This window comes from Thalassophryne amazonica, chromosome 11 (assembly GCF_902500255.1).
Source record: "Thalassophryne amazonica chromosome 11, fThaAma1.1, whole genome shotgun sequence".
Taxonomy (NCBI): domain Eukaryota; kingdom Metazoa; phylum Chordata; class Actinopteri; order Batrachoidiformes; family Batrachoididae; genus Thalassophryne; species Thalassophryne amazonica.
In genome coordinates this window covers 78734181-78754744 of record NC_047113.1, presented here as the reverse complement: position 1 = coordinate 78754744, position 20564 = coordinate 78734181, and the positions used below count along the sequence as shown (strand labels likewise).

General features: G+C 42.7%; 1 protein-coding gene across 3 annotated transcripts in view; it reads left to right on the top strand.

Annotated features, from left to right (window-relative positions):
* The first annotated feature begins 8336 nt into the window (after window positions 1-8336).
* arap3 (ArfGAP with RhoGAP domain, ankyrin repeat and PH domain 3) overlaps window positions 8337-20564 on the top strand; it is an 87631-nt gene continuing 75403 nt past the window's right edge. For all 3 annotated transcript variants that reach the window (XM_034182251.1, XM_034182252.1, XM_034182250.1), the window contains exon 1: window positions 8337-8459. The gene's annotated coding sequence lies outside the window, so the exon portion shown is untranslated. The remainder of the gene's footprint in view (window positions 8460-20564) is intronic.

Below are 20564 nucleotides of genomic sequence, written 5' to 3'. Positions count from 1 at the left end.
CAATTTGAAATGTGAAGTCATCAGACCACAGCACACTTTTCCACTTTGCGTCTGTCCATTTAAAATGAGCTCGGGCCCAGAGAAGGCGGCGGCGTTTCTGGAAGTTGTTGATGTATGGCTTTCGCTTTGTATGGCAGAGTTTTAACTTGCACTTGTAAATGTAGCGACGAACTTTGTTAACTGACAATGGTTTTCTGAAGTGTTGTTGAGCCCACGTGGTAAGATCCTTTACACAATGTTAGTTTTTAATGCATTGCTGCCTGAGGGAGCGAAGGTCACGGGCATTCAATGTTGGTTTTTGGCCTTGCCACTTATGTGTAGAACGTTCTCCAGATTCTCTAAATCTTCTGATTATATTATGGACTGTAGATGATGGAATCCCTAAATTCCTTGCAATTGAACATTGAGAAACATTGTTCTTAAACTGTTGGACTATTTTTTCATGCAGTTGTTCACAAAGTGGTGATCTCACCCCATCTTTGCTTGTTAACAGCTTTTGGTGATGCTCCTTTTATACCCAATCATGACACTCACAATTAGTGTCCTCAGTTCCCAAACGTTTATTGAGTGTTGTTAGAAGGAAAGGTGATGTAACACAGTGGTAAACATACCACTGTCCCAGCTTTTTGAAACGTGTTGCAGGCCTCCATTTCAAAATGAGCAAATATTTGCACAAAAACAATAAAGTTTATCAGTTTGAACATTAAATATCTTGTCTTTATGGTGTATTCAATTGAATATAGATTGAAGAGGATTTGCAAATCATTGTATTCTGTTTTTATTTACATTTCACACAACGTATTTGTATTTGTGTGTGTGTGTCTGTGTGTGTCTGTTTGTGTGTGTGTGTGTGTGTGTGTGTGTCTGTGTGTGTCTATTTGTCTGTGTGTCTGCGTGTGTGTCTGTATGTGTCTGTGTGTCTGTCTGTGTGTCTCTGTGTGTGTCTATTTGTGTGTCTCTGTGTGTCTCTGTCTGTGTCTGTATGTGTGTACGTGTCTGTCTGTGTGTATATATATATATATATATGTGTGTGTGTGTGTGTGTTGATCTTTGGATGTGTGAATCGATCTACGGGAATTAAAATGAAAACTGATTTAAAATCGACGAATCAATCTTTTCAACCCAACACTAGCAAAAAACTATTACAGGTGCTGGTCATATAATTAGAATATCATGAAAAAGTTGATTTATTTCAGTAATTCCATTCAGAAAGTGAAAAAAAGTGAAAGTGAAACTTGTATGTTATATTAAGTCATTATATACAGACTGATATATTTAAAGTGTTTATTTCTTTTACTTTTGATGATTATAACTGACAACTAATGAAAATTCCAAATTCATTATCTCAGAAAATTAGAATATTGTGAAAAAGCTGAATATTGAAGACACCTGGTGTCACACTCTAATCCGCTAATTAACTCAAAACACCTGCAAAGGCCTTTAACTGGTCTCTCAGTCTAGTTCTGTAGGCTACACAATCATGGGGAAGACTGCTGACTTGACGTCTTGCCTGGGCTAAAGACAAAAGACTGGACTGCTACTGAGTGGTCCAAAGTTATGTTCTCTGATGAAAGTAAATGTTGCATTTCCTTTGGAAATCAAGGTCCCAGAGTCTGGAGGAAGAGAGGAGAGGCACAGAATCCACATTGCTTGAGGTCCAGTGTAAAATTTCCACAGTCAGTGATGGTTTGGGGTGCCATGCCATCTGCTGGTGTTGGTCCACTGTGTTTTCTGAGGTCCAAGGTCAACGCAGCTGTCTACCAGGAAGTTGTAGAGCACTTCATGCTTCCTGCTGCTGACCAACTTTATGGAGATGCAGATTTCATTTTCCAACAGGACTTGGCACCTGCACACAGTGCCAAAGCTACTGGTACCTGGTTTAAGGACCATGGTATCCCTGTTTATAATTGGCCAGCAAACTTGCCTGACCTTTAACCCCATAGACAATCTATGGGGTATTGTGAAGAGGAAGATGTGACACACCAGACCCACCAATGCAGAAGAGCTGAGGGCCACTATCAGAGCAACCTGGGCTCTCATACCACCTGAGCAGTGCCACAGACTGATCGACTCCATGCCACACCGCATTGCTGCAGTCATTCAGGCAAAAGGAGCCCCAACTACGTATTGAGTGCCGTACATGCTCATACTGTTCATGTTCATACTTTTCAGTTGGCCAACATATTCAAATATCCTTTTTTTGTATTGGTCTTGATATTCTAATTTGTTGAGATACTGAATTTGGGATTTTCATTAGTTGTTGGTTATAATCATCAAAATTAAGAGAAATAAACATTTGAAATATATCAGTCTGTGTGAAATGAATGAATATAATATAGAAGTTTCACTTTTTGAATGGAATTACTGAAATAAAATGTACTTTTTCATAAATTCTAATTATATGACCAGCACTATGATGGTAGACAAAGGATTGAAAGCAGAAAAGTGTCAAATCACAGCCTTTTGTGTCTGAGTTAACAGGTGCAGGTCAGGCTGCGGGTTCGAGTCTGAACGCCGTTTGAAAAAATAAACGGTCGGACTTTTAATCACAGAAATGACTCTGGTCCCACTTTCCTCAAATCTGCGAGTGTCAGAGCTGGACTTTAATTTGTATCTCTTTTACTGTGCACATCCAGACTGCTTGGGGTTTTTAATGGAAATACATTGTGATCAGATGGGACATTTTATCCGTTGTACAAAATCTGTTATATACGGTGTTTATTACATGGAAAACTATACAAAGACTTTGGGACTTTTTTGTCTGGTGACTGTGAATATCTGGTCTATACGATAACGGTTTAGGTGAGTTTTACTGTACATGGGACTGAACAATAAATTTAACTCTCAAAGCTTTGACTATGATGTCGGCTTCCATCCCACACGGCTGACTTTATTTTCCCAAATGTTTCTTCTGTTCGGATCTGAAGGGAATCTGTACATCTTGAAGCCCTTGTGTCTTTGTGCCTCCAAATGCACAACAACCTGACATTTTCAGTGAATAAATAAATAAAATAGCTGGATTTACATGCAGACAGATTAACAGCAAATGCTACTTTGGAACCAAGATGGCACGTGACACACTGTAAACATTGACACGATGGAGTTTGATGTGGAAGAGTTCAGAAAGATACAATTGGAATGATTTGATTACCATTTACAGTTGGCGATGAAAGACTTGGGTGTTTACTTCGTGTTAAAGTCAGAACAAGAAGCTGCACTGAAACAGATCTATCTGGGACAAAGAGACACATTCTGTGTGTTGTTGCTTCAGTGAGAGCGGGACGCTGAGCAGGATGGTGAAAGTAGTCCGGCGAGCTCAATCTGTGGGTGAGTAGCCCACAATTCCAAAATAGCAGAGATGTCGGTCCAATGAGAATGACACTGAGCAGGGTGCGCCACTCTCTCAATTTAGGCACACTAGCTGCCACTTCCTGTGCACAGTGCCTCATTAGTCCCGCCCACTTTACTGTTGAGGTGAATATTCTCCTTCGGCATGAAGGAAGTCCACAAAGTCCACGTGGACTCCCCTGAGCTTGCCCTCATCCTCCTCTGTGGAGGAACCATGAATAGTGGTCTTACTGGAGAAACTGCTTCCTGTGTCTGCCGTGTCCACAGTGACCCCTACAGGTGGACACGGCCCTGCAGGCCCACGTCCTGGGATCTGCTGTCTCCATTCCAGCCTCCAACAGCAATGGTGAAAAATGCACAGGAAACAGGACTCGCAGTGCTTCCTGTTCTTCACGTGAGCTGAGCGTCACCCTGCCCGGGGGCGAGGCTGCACAGGAGAACAACCTCACTCTGACTTAGACCACGGAGACGGACACTTCAAACCCGTCGTCATGTCGGAGCAGAAACATCATTCAGACTCTGATTTCTGGATCAGATTCTGAAGTTGTCGAAGGAGACGAGAAGAAGTGCACGTCAGCGCCGAGCCGTTAAGTGTACGAGTTTCCATCCTGAGAACTGCAGCTGGAACTTGGACCCCCTGAAGGCCTTTGTTCCAGGCTCGTCCTGTTTCCTGTCTCATTGTTTGGTCAGTCAGGAGGAAACCAGTCCAACGCCCACAGACACACATTTATACACACACACGTACCACACAGAGACACACATGCACGCAGACACACACGCACACACCACATGACCAAATGCAGGTGTTTTAAAATTCATGAAAACAAAAATCTTAAAGGTTTTTGCCAACTGCTTACATCCAGTGATGTAGACTAAAACTTCAAATCCAGAACAGTCACTAAAACACAAAGTGACAATACCTTAAACACATTTTCTGCTTTGCACTTTGCAATTCTTCAACATAGTTGTTGGAGAACATTACCCACAGTTTCCCACATTAGACACTTAAATCAAAGACAAATCCCTTGTTTTCACTGGGAAAACACTTTTAATAAAAATGCAGAACACATCTGGTAATTGGAAATACTTAAGCGCACACCTGAAAACGCTCACATAGAAAACTCACCACCAATCAGTCTGACCTTTGACACCACAAATAGAGCTCAGGTAAGACAGACATTTAGTCAAATCTGCAATCACGGAAGCAGCAAGAGCGAGAGGAAGAGGAAGACAAAGAGAGATACGTGGACAAGGACTAAGACAAAAAAGAGCAAGAAGGAGAAATGTTTCAGATGAAATTCAAGCAACTTTGATGGACCATGTGATCAACCACAGCCCCAAACGGAGGGAAGCTCTAAATAAAGGTGCTGTCTCAGTGAGAAAATTGATGTAGCAATTTACAATTTTTTTTCCTTTTGTTATTTCAGTTTAGTTATTTCATAATGGTGCAGCACAGTGGCTTAGTGGTTAGCACTGATGCCTCACAGCGAGAAGGTCATGAGTTCAATTCCTGCCTGTGGCCTTTCTGTGTGGAGTTTGTATGTTCTCCCTGTGTTTGCGTGGGTTTCCTCTGGGTGCTCCGGTTTCCTCCCACATCCAAAGACATGCGGGTTAGGTGGATTGGAATCTTTGAAGTGTCCGTAGGTGTGCGAGTGGGTGTGAATGTGTTTGTTTGTCTGTTTGTGGCCTTGTGACACACTGGCGTCCTGTCATGGGTGTACCCCGCCTTGCGCTCTATGACTGCTGGGATAGACTCCAGCCCCCGCAACCCTTGATTGGACTAAGCGGTTGAAGATGAGTGTGTGAGTGTGTGTGTACAGTATTTCATAATGTCACAAGACTTCTCTAATTATGTAAGTTGAAATAACTTTACGTAGTGAAATTACAGCAAAATTACTTAAGAAAATATATGTAAATTGTTACATCACTTTTTCTCATTGAGACAGCAGTTCATTTTTTAGAGTGTGGACAAATGGTCCACTCAAACCTCAGCCACCCCACAGTGGGTCGTACTGTCAAGAGCAATGTCATTCTGATCTTACTGTACCATGTCTGTACACTACAGCACTGCAAACACCTGTTTTCATTTATCTTTTGAATTTGAACTGTACAGTACTCTATTTCTTTAGGTATTTGTAAGAAATTTCTGTCAAAAAATTAAATTTCAAAAAACAGGGAAAAAACACTTTTGTTTCTAGCTATTGTAACTTTCAGCTCTTGTTTGAGAAAAACTAAAAAAAAAAAAAATTGACTTCAGTGTTTTGTGTAAAACACATCAGTGTGTTACTGTTGAATTTATAGTTTTTCTCAATTGCTAAGACACATTTCTCTGAAGCTGCTCTTTCTTTTCTCTAAACTGTGAACACAAAACCTAATTTTCAATCTACATTCACAAAACCACAGACTCTTCTTGCAAAACCAAACTTTTGCCTCAAAACAGTTCAATCTGTGCCCAAAACTGAACTATGGTGTCAAATCGAGCCCCGAGTCCATCAAAATTAAAAACCCTACTGAACAGTTTCTGAACACAACATAATATAATGTTCAAGACATGAAGCTGTAGAAATCAATGATTATTGGAGGCTAAATGCATGTTGCAAAACAAAAAACCTGTGCATTTAGCACTTGTACATAGTAAAAAATGTACAAATAACAAATCCTGTCTATTTACACGTAGCACCTGTACATAGTAAAAAAGTACGAATAACAGAAATCCTGTGCATTTAGCACATAGTAAAAAAAAACAAATAACAGAAAACCTGTGCATTTAGCACATAGTAAAAAAAAAAAAACAAATAACAGAAATCCTGTGCCTTTTCACGTAGCACCTGTACATAGTAAAAAAAGTATGAATAACAGAAATCCTGTGCATTTAGGACTTGTACATAGTAAAAAAAACAAATAACAGAAATTCTCTGCGTTTACATGTTACACTTGTACATAGTAAAAAAGTGCAAATAACAGAAATCCTGTTATTTGCACTTTTGTACATAGTAAAAAAAGACAAATAACAGAAATCCTGTGACCACCTCAACTGGTGACACCAGTGCTTTAACTGTGTTTGACTTTTGCCACCTGTGCACACCGTTATGCAGCACAGGTGGATCACGATGAAAATGTGTTGCCAAGTTGTGTCTAAACAGGTGAAAAGTGCTGCTGCTGGTTTTGACAAAAGAGTGACTTATTCAGTCAGTGGGTTCAGACAACTGAGCGTTTGGTTCAGACAACAGGGTTTAGTGTTTTAGCAACTGAGAAAAACTGTAAAGTGTTTCAAATTGGTGCATGTGTATCATTTAGTTGCTAGAATGACATTTTTAGAAGCGATTGTTAGGTTTTGACTGGAGGGTTTCATTTTGACAGAGTTGTGAGGAGTTTTACAAGTGTTGAGTCTTATCTTACTCGTGTGTAGAGTTTTGACACAGTGACACAAATTGTAATATTAATTTATTATTAATTAATTAATTAATTGTAATATTTGCAGGAAAAAAAAAATCTAACATCAAAAATGAAGAAAGGATTTAAACATGTCTTCAGCCTTCTCTTCTGTCTCATTCTCATCACTCTTTTACAGACATGATCATCTGTATGTGTAAGTCTGGACTGGATCTGGCCCACATTTCACCTGGTCAAGGCCACGCCCACATTACACCTGGTCAAGGCCACGCCCACGTTTCCACCTGGTCAAGGCCACGCCCACATTTCCATCTCGTCAAGGTCACGCCCACATTTCACCTGGTCAAGGTCACCCAGCAGACAGAGGGTTACTTGGGGATGATGGGCTGGTTGTCTGTGAGGCTGGTTACCACCCCGGACAGTTCTGAGGTGGGATAATAATTTCATAGTCGTTCTTCCACCTTTCTTCCACCCTGTATCATGGGATAAAGAGCTCAGTGGATGAGCAGCTGGTCTGCGATTCTGTAGACTTAAGTTCAAATCCTGCTCACGCTCTCTGTCTGTCTCCATGGTCCAGACACTTCATCCGCATGGTCTCAGTCCACACAGCTCTAAGTGGATACTGGTCTTGATGTCTGAAGTAGCCTGTGATGGAGTGGTGTCCCGTCCGGTGGGAGTGGTAGATTCTCATCCGCTCCACGCTACAGAATCCGGAGATAGGCATCAACGGGCCTCAATGCCTGGATAGAACTCACGTCAACTTGTCTCAAACATTTGATGTTTCCAGTTCTTCATCCTTATAGTGGTGCAGCTTAGCTAAAAAATTCCATAAAAATTGTTCATTTTGTGATGAAAGCATGGAATTTGGCACACATATTCTAAATTTAATTGTTTATTTTCATGTATGGAGGCATCTTGGAGCTGACCTCTAATGAGCTACAGGGGTCAATAAAGAATTACACAGGGGTCAAAATTTAAAAATCCTCCAATCATATTGAAAACTATATCACATTATTTGTCTGATCATAAAGATTCCAAAAAGGTACAGTTTGGACTATCTATGACTAATGTTATGGAGTAAAAAGAGCAAAAATGGTGATAAAGATTCGTTTCAGTTTGTACAGGGGTCAAAAGTTAAAGTTGCTTTTGGTAAAAAGTGGTGCAAATTATTGGTTGAAATGAAAGGATTAATAAATGGAATAGTTTGTACCATGTGTCATGCTTAGTTATCATGTTACGGGGTAACATATGTCACATGTTATAGAATCCAGTGGATGTTGACATTGTTTGACCTTTACTTTGGAGACCAAACATTCAACACAATCAGAACTACTACATTCTTTGGTTCTGAAGCATTGGTTGCTGCAGGAGGACGAGGTGGAGGTCTTTGGTTCTGAAGCTTCTCTGCAGTAGATCTGATCTTCCTAAATATCCTAATTTTGGCTTCATTAGTGACGTCATATCTGTGCACACTGCACACTGTTCTTAGAAAGTAATCGATTTATAAAACAAAAAAAGAAAAAAAAAACGATTTATTTTGAAAAATAAGGGAATTGTTCGCGGCAGTGCTTTCATTGTGAAGGAGTCAAACAGTGCCGGTGGTGTGATTTCTGTGAGCTTGACAGAGCGGAGTTCTGCTCCCAGTCGTTCAGTTCCAGACGCGATTCGGTTCACATTGGTTCAGTTCGGTTCTTGTGGATTCCAGCTGTTCCGAACAGGTGAGGCAAACTTTGACTTTATTTTGTTGCTCCTCGTCTTCCTGTTTTTCGTTAAATTTTAAACTTAATGACGACAAAAACAATTCGTCCGAACTTTAAAAATGTTCAATCTGTGAAAATAAATTTGGAAGCTTTCGCTGCGGAGTCATCGAACAGTTATTGGTAATTGATCAAACACGCACTTTTCCTGAGTGCTTCATACGAAGCACCGTGATTGATTAATCTCGGATCGATCGATTATCAAACGGTGGTTCATGGTTCTGGTTTTACGATATAAACTGACTTTAAAATGCTTCACAGCAATAATAAAAGTTTAAACTGCTTCTAAAAATTTATTGAAGAGGTTTGGAAGTGAGTGTCGTTCCGGAGGTTTTTGTGTGTGTGTGTGTGTGTTTTATTTTTTATTTTTATTTTTTCCCGCCGTTGGATTATTTTATTTTAAAACTTCAGATTGAGCTCCGTACCGTTTCCGGTTTATATGGCTGGTTTCCGGTGTCTCTCTGACAGCGTGTGGCTGTCAGAGTAGTAGTTAATGAGTTAACTATTGCTGTGTAACAAATTACTCTTATTGGCTGGGGGTGTGTGGCTGTCAGAGTACTAGTTAATGGGTTAACTATTGCTGTGTAACAAATTACTCTTATTGGCTGGGGGGTGTGGCTGTCAGAGTACTAGTTAATGGGTTAACTATTGCTGTGTAACAAATTACTCTTATTGGCTGGGGGTGTGTGGCTGTCAGAGTACTAGTTAATGGGTTAACTATTGCTGTGTAACAAATTACTCTGGTTGGCTGGGGGCGTGTGGCTGTCAGAGTACTAGTTAATGGGTTAACTATTGCTGTGTAACAAATTACTCTTATTGGCTGGGGGCGTGTGGCTGTCAGAGTACTAGTTAATGGGTTAACTATTGCTGTGTAACAAATTACTCTTATTGGCTGGGGGCGTGTGGCTGTCAGAGTACTAGTTAATGGGTTAACTATTGCTGTGTAACAAATTACTCTGGTTGGCTGGGGGCGTGTGGCTGTCAGAGTCGTAGTTAATGAGTTAACTATTGCTGTGTAACAAATTACTCTGGTTGGCTGGGGGCGTGTGGCTGTCAGAGTACTAGTTAATGAGTTAACTATTGCTGTGTAACAAATTACTCTTATTGGCTGGGGGGGTGTGGCTGTCAGAGTACTAGTTAATGAGTTAACTATTGCTGTGTAACAAATTACTCTTATTGGCTGGGGGTGTGTGGCTGTCAGAGTACTAGTTAATGAGTTAACTATTGCTGTGTAACAAATTACTCTTATTGGCTGGGGGTGTGTGGCTGTCAGAGTACTAGTTAATGAGTTAACTATTGCTGTGTAACAAATTACTCTGGTTGGCTGGGGGCGTGTGGCTGTCAGAGTCGTAGTTAATGAGTTAACTATTGCTGGGTAACTAATTACTGTGGTTACCTGGGGGCGTGTGGCTGTCAGAGTACTAGTTAATGAGTTAACTATTGCTGTGTAACTAATTACTCTTATTGGCTGGGGGGGTGTGGCTGTCAGAGTACTAGTTAATGAGTTAACTATTGCTGTGTAACAAATTACTCTTATTGGCTGGGGGTGTGTGGCTGTCAGAGTACTAGTTAATGAGTTAACTATTGCTGTGTAACAAATTACTCTTATTGGCTGGGGGTGTGTGGCTGTCAGAGTACTAGTTAATGAGTTAACTATTGCTGTGTAACAAATTACTCTGGTTGGCTGGGGGCGTGTGGCTGTCAGAGTCGTAGTTAATGAGTTAACTATTGCTGGGTAACTAATTACTGTGGTTACCTGGGGGCGTGTGGCTGTCAGAGTACTAGTTAATGAGTTAACTATTGCTGTGTAACTAATTACTGTGGTTGGCTGGGGGTGTGTGGCTGTCAGAGTACTAGTTAATGAGTTAACTATTGCTGTGTAACTAATTACTGTGGTTGGCTGGGGGTGTGTGGCTGTCAGAGTACTAGTTAATGAGTTAACTATTGCTGTGTAACTAATTACTGTGGTTGGCTGGGGGTGTGTGGCTGTCAGAGTACTAGTTAATGAGTTAACTATTGCTGTGTAACTAATTACTGTGGTTGGCTGGGGGTGTGTGGCTGTCAGAGTACTAGTTAATGAGTTAACTACTGCTGAAACAGTATTCAGCTGCATACACAAAATATGTTTGTGAAATATGTTTGTGAAATATCATTAGAAGTCACCTGCTGGGATAGGCTCCACCCCCTATGACCCGATGGAACAAATGGGCGTCTGCTGTTAATGGCAGGAATCTCCCGTTTTAAACTTACTTTAATCCATTCCTGGTGTTCAGTTTTAAATCCTGTGCTCAGGGAGGTCTGTCCACTGATGGTATGTTTCACGCCGTCATGGCCGGCTGTAAAATGTTTGGTGACTTTGCAGTTTGTGACGTTTTAATCTAGTTCACGTTAGAGACTAAAAAAATTCAACTAACTTGTGAAGACTAATCAGAAGTTCAGTGTGTGTGCGTGTGTGTGGTGAGATATCCAGCTGTGGTTCAGAACCCTGGCAGTGCTGAACCGTTTTGGTTGTTTGGGGGGGGGCATCACAGACTTGAAGCTGGTGGGTGTTTTCTGTGTTTTCTGTGTTGGTCCTTTTGACCACGTTCTGGGTCAAGTCTGAGACTCTGGAGACAACCTCAGTTCAGCGTGTCGGATCTTTCTCAGATCAAGACTTGATTTGTGACCTTGTGCAGAAAGACACACATTTTGTCCCACACACTGAGATCCAGAACACAATGGACACATTGACTTCATCTGTCCCGTCCATGTTGTCACTTCTTGTACCAAACAGGAACTGCTCTGCTTCCTCTTCAGAGACTCAGACAAACCACAAGACTCCCTGATGTAATCCTCCAGTTTGTTAGATCAGGTCCTGTGTGGTGAACGGGTCTGTGCAAAACCCAGATTCACCGCCGTCCTGTTCCCAGAATTTAAAACACCTTCAGAAATGAGCCGCATTTGTATCATCAGAATGTTTACTGGATAAAATATCCAAAGTTACAGAACAAGAACAAAACTGAATCATAAAGTGAAGTAAACGTACGTGTGACTGTTAATGTTAGCTTTTAATGAGTTTACAGCAAGTCAATTTCAATTTATTTCAATTTACATTGTGTCAAATCACAACAAAGTTGCCTCAAGGTACTTCACACAAGTAAGGTCTAACCTTACCAACCCCCAGAGCAAGAACACAGGCCACAGTGCTAAGGAAAAACTCCCTCTGATGATTTGAGGAAGAAACCTCAAGCAGACCAGACTGAAAGGGGTGACCCCTTGCTTAGGCCATGCTACCGACACAATTTACAAAACAATTCACAAAGCAAATATACAGGAAATGTTGCCGGTGCACAGGACAGGAGGGTTACAGAAACAGACACCACACCCATCTCTGGATGGACTTGCACCGCAAACACTTGAAAGTCTGTACAGAATCTGACTGTTTTATTGATGCAGAGAGATCATTCCACAGAACAGTGGCACAATAAGAGACAGCTCTGTGACCCGCAGACTTTTTATTCACCCTAGGGACACAAAGTAGTCCTGCACCGTGAGAACGCAAAGCCCGGGCCGGTACGTAGGGTTTAAGTAGGTCAGCTAAGTAGGGAGGTGCCAGTCCATGAACAATTGTATAGACTAGTAGCAGAACCTTAAAATCTGATCTCACAGGGACAGGAAACCAGTGAAGCTCTTTTCTCTTTCAGCTCCTGAATGTCATGCTATGAAAGAGTATATTCAGGAGTCTTTGGCAGCGGGCTTGATTCGTCCTTTGTCATCTCCGCAGGGGCGGGTTTCTTTTTTGTCGAAAAGAAGGATAAGACACCCCCTGCATTGATTGCTGTGGCTTAAATAACATCACATGAAAGAACCGCTACCTGCTCCCGCTAATCTCCTCTGCATTTGAGTTGTTAGAAGGAGCCACAATTTTGACCAAACTTGATCTATGGCACGCGTACCATTTGGTCAGAATAAAACAAGGTGATGAATGGAAAACGGCCTTTAACACCCCGTCTGGACATTATGAATATCTAGTAATGACATTTGGACTTACGAACACGCCTGCCGTATTTCAGAATCCAGTCAATGACGTATTACAAGAATTTCTTAATAAATTTGTCTTTGATTATTTGGATGACATCCTTATATTCTCTCATGATCTGGTCTCACACACACACATCATGTCCTTCTGGTATTACAAACCTTGCTGCAAAACAGGCTTTTTGTAAAGGCAGAAAAATGTGAATTCCACAGATCCACGATCTCTTTCCTAGGTTTTATAATCTCAACAGGCGAAATCAAAATAGAACCCGCAAAGGTGACGGCGGTTCAGGAGTGGGCGGTTCCCACATCCCGCAAGGAGGTTAAAAGATTCTGAGGTTTCGCCACCTTCTACCGCAAGTTCATCCTGGGTTTTAGTACTGTCGCAGCTCCTCTTCATGCAGTGACCTCGTCCCTCCACTGTTCGTCTGGACACCGGAGTGTGACGAGGTGTTTAGAGTCCTAAAGAATCGCTTTACTGCGGCCCCATACTGCTCCTCCCTGACCCCGCTCGGCAGTTCGTGGTTGAAGTCAATGCCTCCAGTGTGGGTGTGGGGGCGGTCTTATCACAGACAAATCCCTCTGACAACAGGCTGCATCCATGCGCTTTTTTGTCTAAGAAGCTGTCCCCAGCTGAACGAAATTATGGTATCAGCGACCACGAACCGTTAGCAGTCAGAGTGGTGGCACTTGCTGGAGGGGGCACAATACCCATTCATAGTCTACACCGACCATAAAAATCTTGAATACCTCTGCTCCGCAAAACGTCTTAACTTCCGTCAGGCCCCTTGGGCAATATTTTTTAGTCGATTCAATTTCACTCTGTCCTACCTCCTGGGCTCAAAGAACGGTAAACCCGATGCTTTATCCCGACAGGGTGACCCAGTTGACATGCCCGTAGAGCTGGAAACAATCTTACCCTCCTCCTGTTTTGTGGCCACACTAACTTGGGGCAATGAGTCTCACATCAAATCGACCGTGGGGAATGCGCCCATTTATCCTGGGTGTCCGCAGGGAAAGCTTTTCGTTCCTTCCACCCTCAGGGCAAAACTATTCGTTGGTGTCATGAAACTCAAATGTTCTGTCATCCAGGTATTAGGAAAACCATATTCATTGTGCAGCAGAGGTTTTGCTGGCCAGGGTTAGTCAAAGTTGTCTTGAATATGTCTGCTTGTCAGTTATGTGCTATGGACAAATCTTTTAATCACCCACCCGCAGGCACTTTACAGCCTTGACCAATCCCGATTTGTCCGTGATCTCACATCGCAATGGATTTTGTGACCGGTTTTCCACCCTCTAAGGGGCATATTGTTGTCCTGACAGTAGTTGATCGGTTCTTGAAAATGGTTCATTTTATACCTCTAAGCAAACTATGTTCCTCACAGTGGAAACTGACAGCTGAAATCTCTGAGATAGCTTTTTGTATCCTTTCCCGAAACCATCATGTTGAAAAGGGTGCCCAAATTTATGCACCTGCCCAATTTTGTTTAAATAATTATTTCACACTTTCTTTAAATACTAGAAACTTCTTTTCACTTCTCAAATATCAGTGTGTTCGTCTGCTATATGATATATTTAACTGAAATGATTTATAAAGAAAAATCATGAAAATTATCAGGGGTGCCCAAACCTTTGCATACAACTGTATAAGATGCCTGGAAGCAGGTTTAGGTCTGAGACATTCCACATGAGTTGTAGGTAGCAGACACAAAATATTTGATATTGCTGGAACAACCAACGGGCCATCCTCAATTTCAACGTCATCCATTGTAGTAATGGGTATTAAATTTGCAAAGCATATGCCTCTATGATTTTTATGGACACATCTATGGAAACAGGCCACAGTCTCAACTTGATGAAATTCCCTCCCTGGCATATAAACTGCACTATCACCATAGTGGATTTTCTGCACTAATTTCTCCACTAAGCTAATGGATTTCATACCCGCATTTGTCATAGACCTTGCAGGGTCTCTAATCACCTGCTCTGCGGCCTGCTGTAAATTCCTAATGTTACCCTCGCTTTAGAGCTCTATCTATGTTTGCAGACAAGATTGTGGCACCTTCCCCAGTAGGGTGAAGGCCGTCTAGCATCACCAAGCCACGGTGGCCCCAGAATGAAGGCCAGTTATCAATAAAACTAAAGCCTTGCTGTCTACAAAATTGTGCCAGCCACCTATATAAGGATGTCAGCCTGCTGAACGCCTCATCATTACCCCAGGAGGGGAGGGAACCAGAGACTATTAATCAATGCCGACATATCTTTCTGGCAAAGTCCTCTCTATGTCCATTTTTGTAAGCTTTGAGTGCTTCATCCTGACTTCATTGGTGCTAATGTGAAGAACTATGTGACTGTATCTCGTGTCATGTTCCTTAGTCTGTCTACCCTTCTGCAGTGTCAGTTCCCTAAGATGGGAAGCAATGTTGGGAACTCTGGCCCCAGGAATACATTTAACGTCAGGTGGCGTTTTTAACCTGACTTTGTGGATGATAGAATCTCCTATCACTAAAGCCTGGCCTTTTGGCTGGAGATAGGAGTGATTGGGATACCGCAACCAGGCACCAAGCCGGCGTTTCTAGATTGATGCTAATGGGCACGTTAGCTGGCCCAACACTAACCTCGTTTGGAGTGCCCGTAACATTTATCTCCACTGAGCTAAGAAGCTGTCCTAGCTTACGGACACGGCTCTCTAAAAGAGCCACCCTATCTCTCAGCATCATGCAGAGTTTACGTCAAGTGTAAAGTAGTGTATTTTGTGCACCAGAAAATTCAAGAGTATAGCCAAACAAGCGTGAGCTAACAGCTAACAAAAATGCTAACCACTCCTAAGGTTCACACAAGAGTAAATTAATGAGCCAAAATTCACAACAGTTACACTGAAAAACTAATGGCCCAGTCACACTGCACACGACGATTCCTGAATGAAGGGAAAAAGTAAAAAAAAAAAAGTCACAATTCATTGAGAAAAGGTGGACAAAAGAGCTTTATCACCGAACAGCCTGCGAAGCAGGAGAGCAAAAGGCACGAAAAAGAAACTTAAGAAAACTGAAGCTCACGATCTCGATGCTTTAACGAAACGTGCCTGAAGCCACAGCTGGAGCAGTGTGTGTCTGCATTTCTGAGTTCCAGGACTCGGCGCTGGGACAGAGCTCATAGCACCTGAGTCCTGGAGAAACTGCAAACGGAAGCTGTGGAGATCTGTGTGCACATCAGTGGACCACCTGCTCTGGTTCTTCGTCCAGAACAAGAGGGATCATCATCATCAGAATCCTCACTGTCTGTCGACACGCTGTGCGCTCCGTCTGGCTCCAATTTATAAAAAAAAAAAGTGTGCCATGGTCACTGCTGTATCACAGTATTATGTTCTAAGCCATATACGAGGTCTGTTAGAAAAGTATCCGATCTTTTTATTTTTTTCAAAAACCTGATGGATTTGATCACGTGTGCTTGCATGAGCCAACCATGAACCTTCGTGGGCATGCGTGAATTTTTTCACACCTGTTGGTTGCGTCATTTGCTTGTAAGCAGCTTTTGTGTGAGGATGGGTGGAGTCTCTCGTCGTTTTTTTCTTTGCAAGGAAATGGCGGAACAACTGGAGCAGTGCGACTGCATCAAATTTTGCCAGAAACTGGGAAACAGCCAGCTGGAAACCATTCAGATTATTCAGACAGCTTTCGGTGACGATCCTATGGCATCACACAGATTAAGGAGTGGTACAACCAGTTAAAGACATCCGCACAACGGTGGAGAGCGCTCCGGCGGCCATCAACACGCTGAAATGACCGGATCATTCCAAAGTGAACGCTGTGGTGATGTATGACCGTCGTATGACTATCCAAGAAATTGCGGAAGAGGTGGACATCAGCACTTTTTCGGCATATTCCACTGTGACAGAAGATTTTGCCATGAAAAGAGTGGCGGCAAAATTCATCGGCACGAAGCTGATGGTGCAGCAAAAGCGCCTTCGTGTTGAAGCCTCACAGGACATGTTGTGACATTCTCACCTCTTCCACCATTCGGAAGATTCAGACAGCTTTCGGTGGCTTTTCAGCCGTGTGACTATCCGAGAAATTGTGGACACTAACATTTTATTGTCGTTTGTTCTGCATCACATATCTTATGCATGCTTATATTTTTTGCACTGTGCTGTGTTGCACGTCTCTGTTAGGATTGCTGGCCTTGAAACGAGGAAAGTTCTTGTGGGATGACAGTGAAACAACAGAACTGATGAGCACCAGTCGGTTCCACATCCTGCCTGGAGATGGGTTGTTTGATGGGAAGAAAAGGGAGTATAGGCTAGCAGTCCAAACAATCCCACAGATAGGACATGTAATAGATCTTTGTTCAACAGATGTACAGGATGTTTTGTACATGTATCCACTCAAGGTACCTGACAAGTTGTGACAAGCATGTAAGCTTTCACTTAATGACTGACTAGATGATCACGCCCTGCTTGTACATCACACTGTTTGAGTAATTAAAAATGCCGAGCAGCGGGGAAGACGGTCGAAGAGAGTCAAAAGGAGAGAGAGGTGGTGACTGCTCTTCCCTTTACATGCAAAGCTGGCAGAAAAGGTTTGCTGCCTCCCGTGTCCATTCATTTCTTTGATGTCAAAAGGTGTTCGACCCTGACAACTCCCAAAGTGAATCTCAACATCTTCAGCTCTGCCACCTCCAGCTCTGCCTCCTGTCTTTTTGTTAGTGCCACCGTCTCTAAGCCGTACAACTTAGCTGGTCTCACTACTGTCTTGTAAACTTTCCCCTTCACTCTTGCTGATATTCTTCGGTCGCAAATCACTCCTGCCACCTTTCTCCACCCACTCCACTCTGCCTGCACTCTCTTCTTCACCTCTTTACCACACTCTCCATTACTTTGGACAGTTGACCCCAAATATTTAAACTCATCTACTTTCACCACTTCTACTCCTTGTAACTGCACTATTCCACTGGGCTCCCTCCCATTCACACACATGTACTCAGTCTTGCTTCTACTGACTTTCATTCCCCTTCTCTCCAAAGCATATCTCCACTTCTCCAGACTAGACTCAACTTGCTCTCTACTCTCACTACAGATCACAATGTCATCTGCAAACATCGTAGCCCATGGGGACTCCTGTCTGATCTCATCCATCAACCTGTCCATAACCACTGCAAACAAGAAAGGACTCAGAGCTGATCCTTGGTGTAAACCCACCTCTACCTTGAATGAGTCTGTCATTCCGACTGCACATCTCACCGCTGTCACACTATTCTTGTACATGTCCTGCACTACCCTAACATACTTCTCTGCCACTCCAGACTTCCTCATACAATACCACAGCTCTTCTCTTGGCACCACTGTCATAAGCATTTTTCTAAGGTCCACAAACACAGTGTAGCTCTTTCTGGCCTTCTCTGTACTTCTCCAACAGTATTCTCAGAGCAAACATGCATCTGTAGTGCTCTTTATTCGGCATGAAGCCATATTGCTGCTCACAGATCTTCACCTGTTTTCTAAGCCTAGCTTCTACTACTCTTTCCCATAACTTCATGCTGTGGCTAATCAACTTTATGCCTCTGTAGTTACTGCAGCTCTGCACATCACCCTTCTTCTTGAAAATAGGAACCAGCACACTTCGTCTCCACTCCTCAGGCATCCTCTCACTGTCCCAGATTTTATTTAAACAATCTGGTTAGAAACTCTACTGCCATCTCTCCTAGACATTTCCATGCCTCCCACTGGAATGTCATCTGGACCAACTGCCTTTCCACTCTTCATCCTCTTCATAGCAGCCCTCACTTCTTCCTTACTAATCTTTTGTACTTCCTGATTTACTATCACCACATCATCCAACCTTTTCTCTCGCTTATTTTCTTTATTCATCAACTCTTCAAAATATTCCCTCCACCTTCTCAGCACACACTCCTCACTTGTCAGCACATTACCATGTGCATCTTTTACCACCCTAACCTGCTGCACATCCTTTCCAGCTCTGTCCCTTTGTCTGGCCAATCGGTACATGTCCTTTTCTCCTTCCTTACTATTCAGCTTCTTGTACAGCTCACAATATGCCTTTTCCTTTGCTTTTGCCACTTCTCTTTTCACCTTACACCGCATCTCCTTGTACTCCCGTCTGCTTTCTTCAGCTCTACGACTATACCAAAACTTTTTCGCCAACCTCTTTCTCCTTATGCTTTCCTGGACTTCTTCATTCCACCACCAAGTCTCCTTGTCTTCCTTCCACTGTCCAGATGTCATACCCAGTACTGTCCTAGCTGTCTCCCTCACCACATCTGCAGTACTTTTCCAGTTGTCCAAAATTGCTTCCCCTCCAACCAGTGCAACAGTCTTCCCTCCTTCAGCTTTCACCATCTGATCCTTTGTTGAGCTCTCACTCTCTTCTTCTTCTTTACCTCTAAATTCATCCTACAAACAACCATCCTATGCTGTCTAACAACACTCTCTCCTGCCACCACCTTACAGTCTCTGATTTCTTTTAGCTTGCACCTCCTATAAAGAATGTAGTCCACCTGTGTGCACCTTCCTCCACTCTTATATGTTACCCTGTGCTCCTCCCTTTTCTTAAAGTAGGTATTCACCACAGCCATTTCCATCCTTTTTACAAAATCAACTACCATCTGTCCTTCCCAATTCCTATCCTTGATACCATATCTACCCATTACTTCCTCATCACCTCTGTTCCCTTCACCAACATGGCCATTGAAGTCTGCTCCTATCACCACTCTTTCATGCTTGGGCACACTCTCCACCACCTCATCTAACACACTCCAGAATTCTTCTTTCTCCCTCATCTTACAACCTACCTGTGGGGCATATGCACTGATGATATTCATCATCACCCCTTCAGTTTCCAACTTCACACTCTGTCAGACACTTGCTTAACCTCCAACACACTTTTAACATACTCTTCCTTTAAAATGACCCCTACACCATTTCTCTTCCTGTCCTCACCATGGTACAACAACTTGTACCCACCGCCGATGCTCCTGCTCTTACTTCCCTTCCACTTGGTCTCTTGCACACACAATATGTCTACCTTTCTCCTCTCCATCATATCAGCCAGCTCTCTCCCTTTACCAGTCATACTACCAACATTCAAATCCCTAACTATCATTTCCACCCTTCTAGTTTTCTTCTTCGTCATCTTCGCCCAGCGGTAGCCCAATTTCCACCGGCACCCTGTTGGCAACAGCACCGGTGGCGGGACGTTGTTAACCCCGGGCCGCGACTAGATCCGGTATGGAAATTCGATTCTTAGTCTGCATAGTTGGGTTGGCTTGTTTTACACCGGATGCCCTTCCTGACGCAACCCGCCTCATTTATCCGGACTTGGGACCGGCACTCAGAATGTACTGGCCGCACACCCCATGTGGCTCAGTTAACACAAGCATAAAGTAATGAGCTAAAATTCACAGCAGTTCAAATAAAAAACTAATGGAAGTATTAAAGAAATTGGGGGGGTCAACCTAGCTAACGCAAGCTAACCGCTAGCGAAAATGCTAGCCACTCCGGAGATTTACACAGGAGTAAAATATTGACCTAAAATTCACAGCAGTTACACTGAAAAACTAACAGAAGTATTAGATTGGTAAAACCAGCAATAAAAGAAACGGCGTGGGGGGTCGACCTAGCTAACGCAAGCTAACCGCTAACGAAACCTAACTGCTAGTGATTCACAACAAGAGGACTGTTGTTAAATAAGATTTCATTTTACTGCCGTGGTCCTCTAATCACTCAGACGATGAACACATGAACATTTCCATTAAGAAATGCAACATTGTTCATGCATATCTGTCTGAAGGAGGCAGCTCTCAAAACGCAGTGACTGTGCAGGACTCTGAAGGACTTCAAGGCCTATGTGGCTGTGAGTGCAGAAGACCGCGTCCAACATCTTTTGTCTCTACATCGCTGTTTGTCCAGCTTCATAGTGGGACAGAGAAGAGGTTAATTAATACAAGAAATCGCATCAAATCTAGGCTCAAGTCATTCATGTACCTTCTGACAAAACTGCAGCTGAATTTTCAAATCTCCTTTCAAGAAAATCCAAT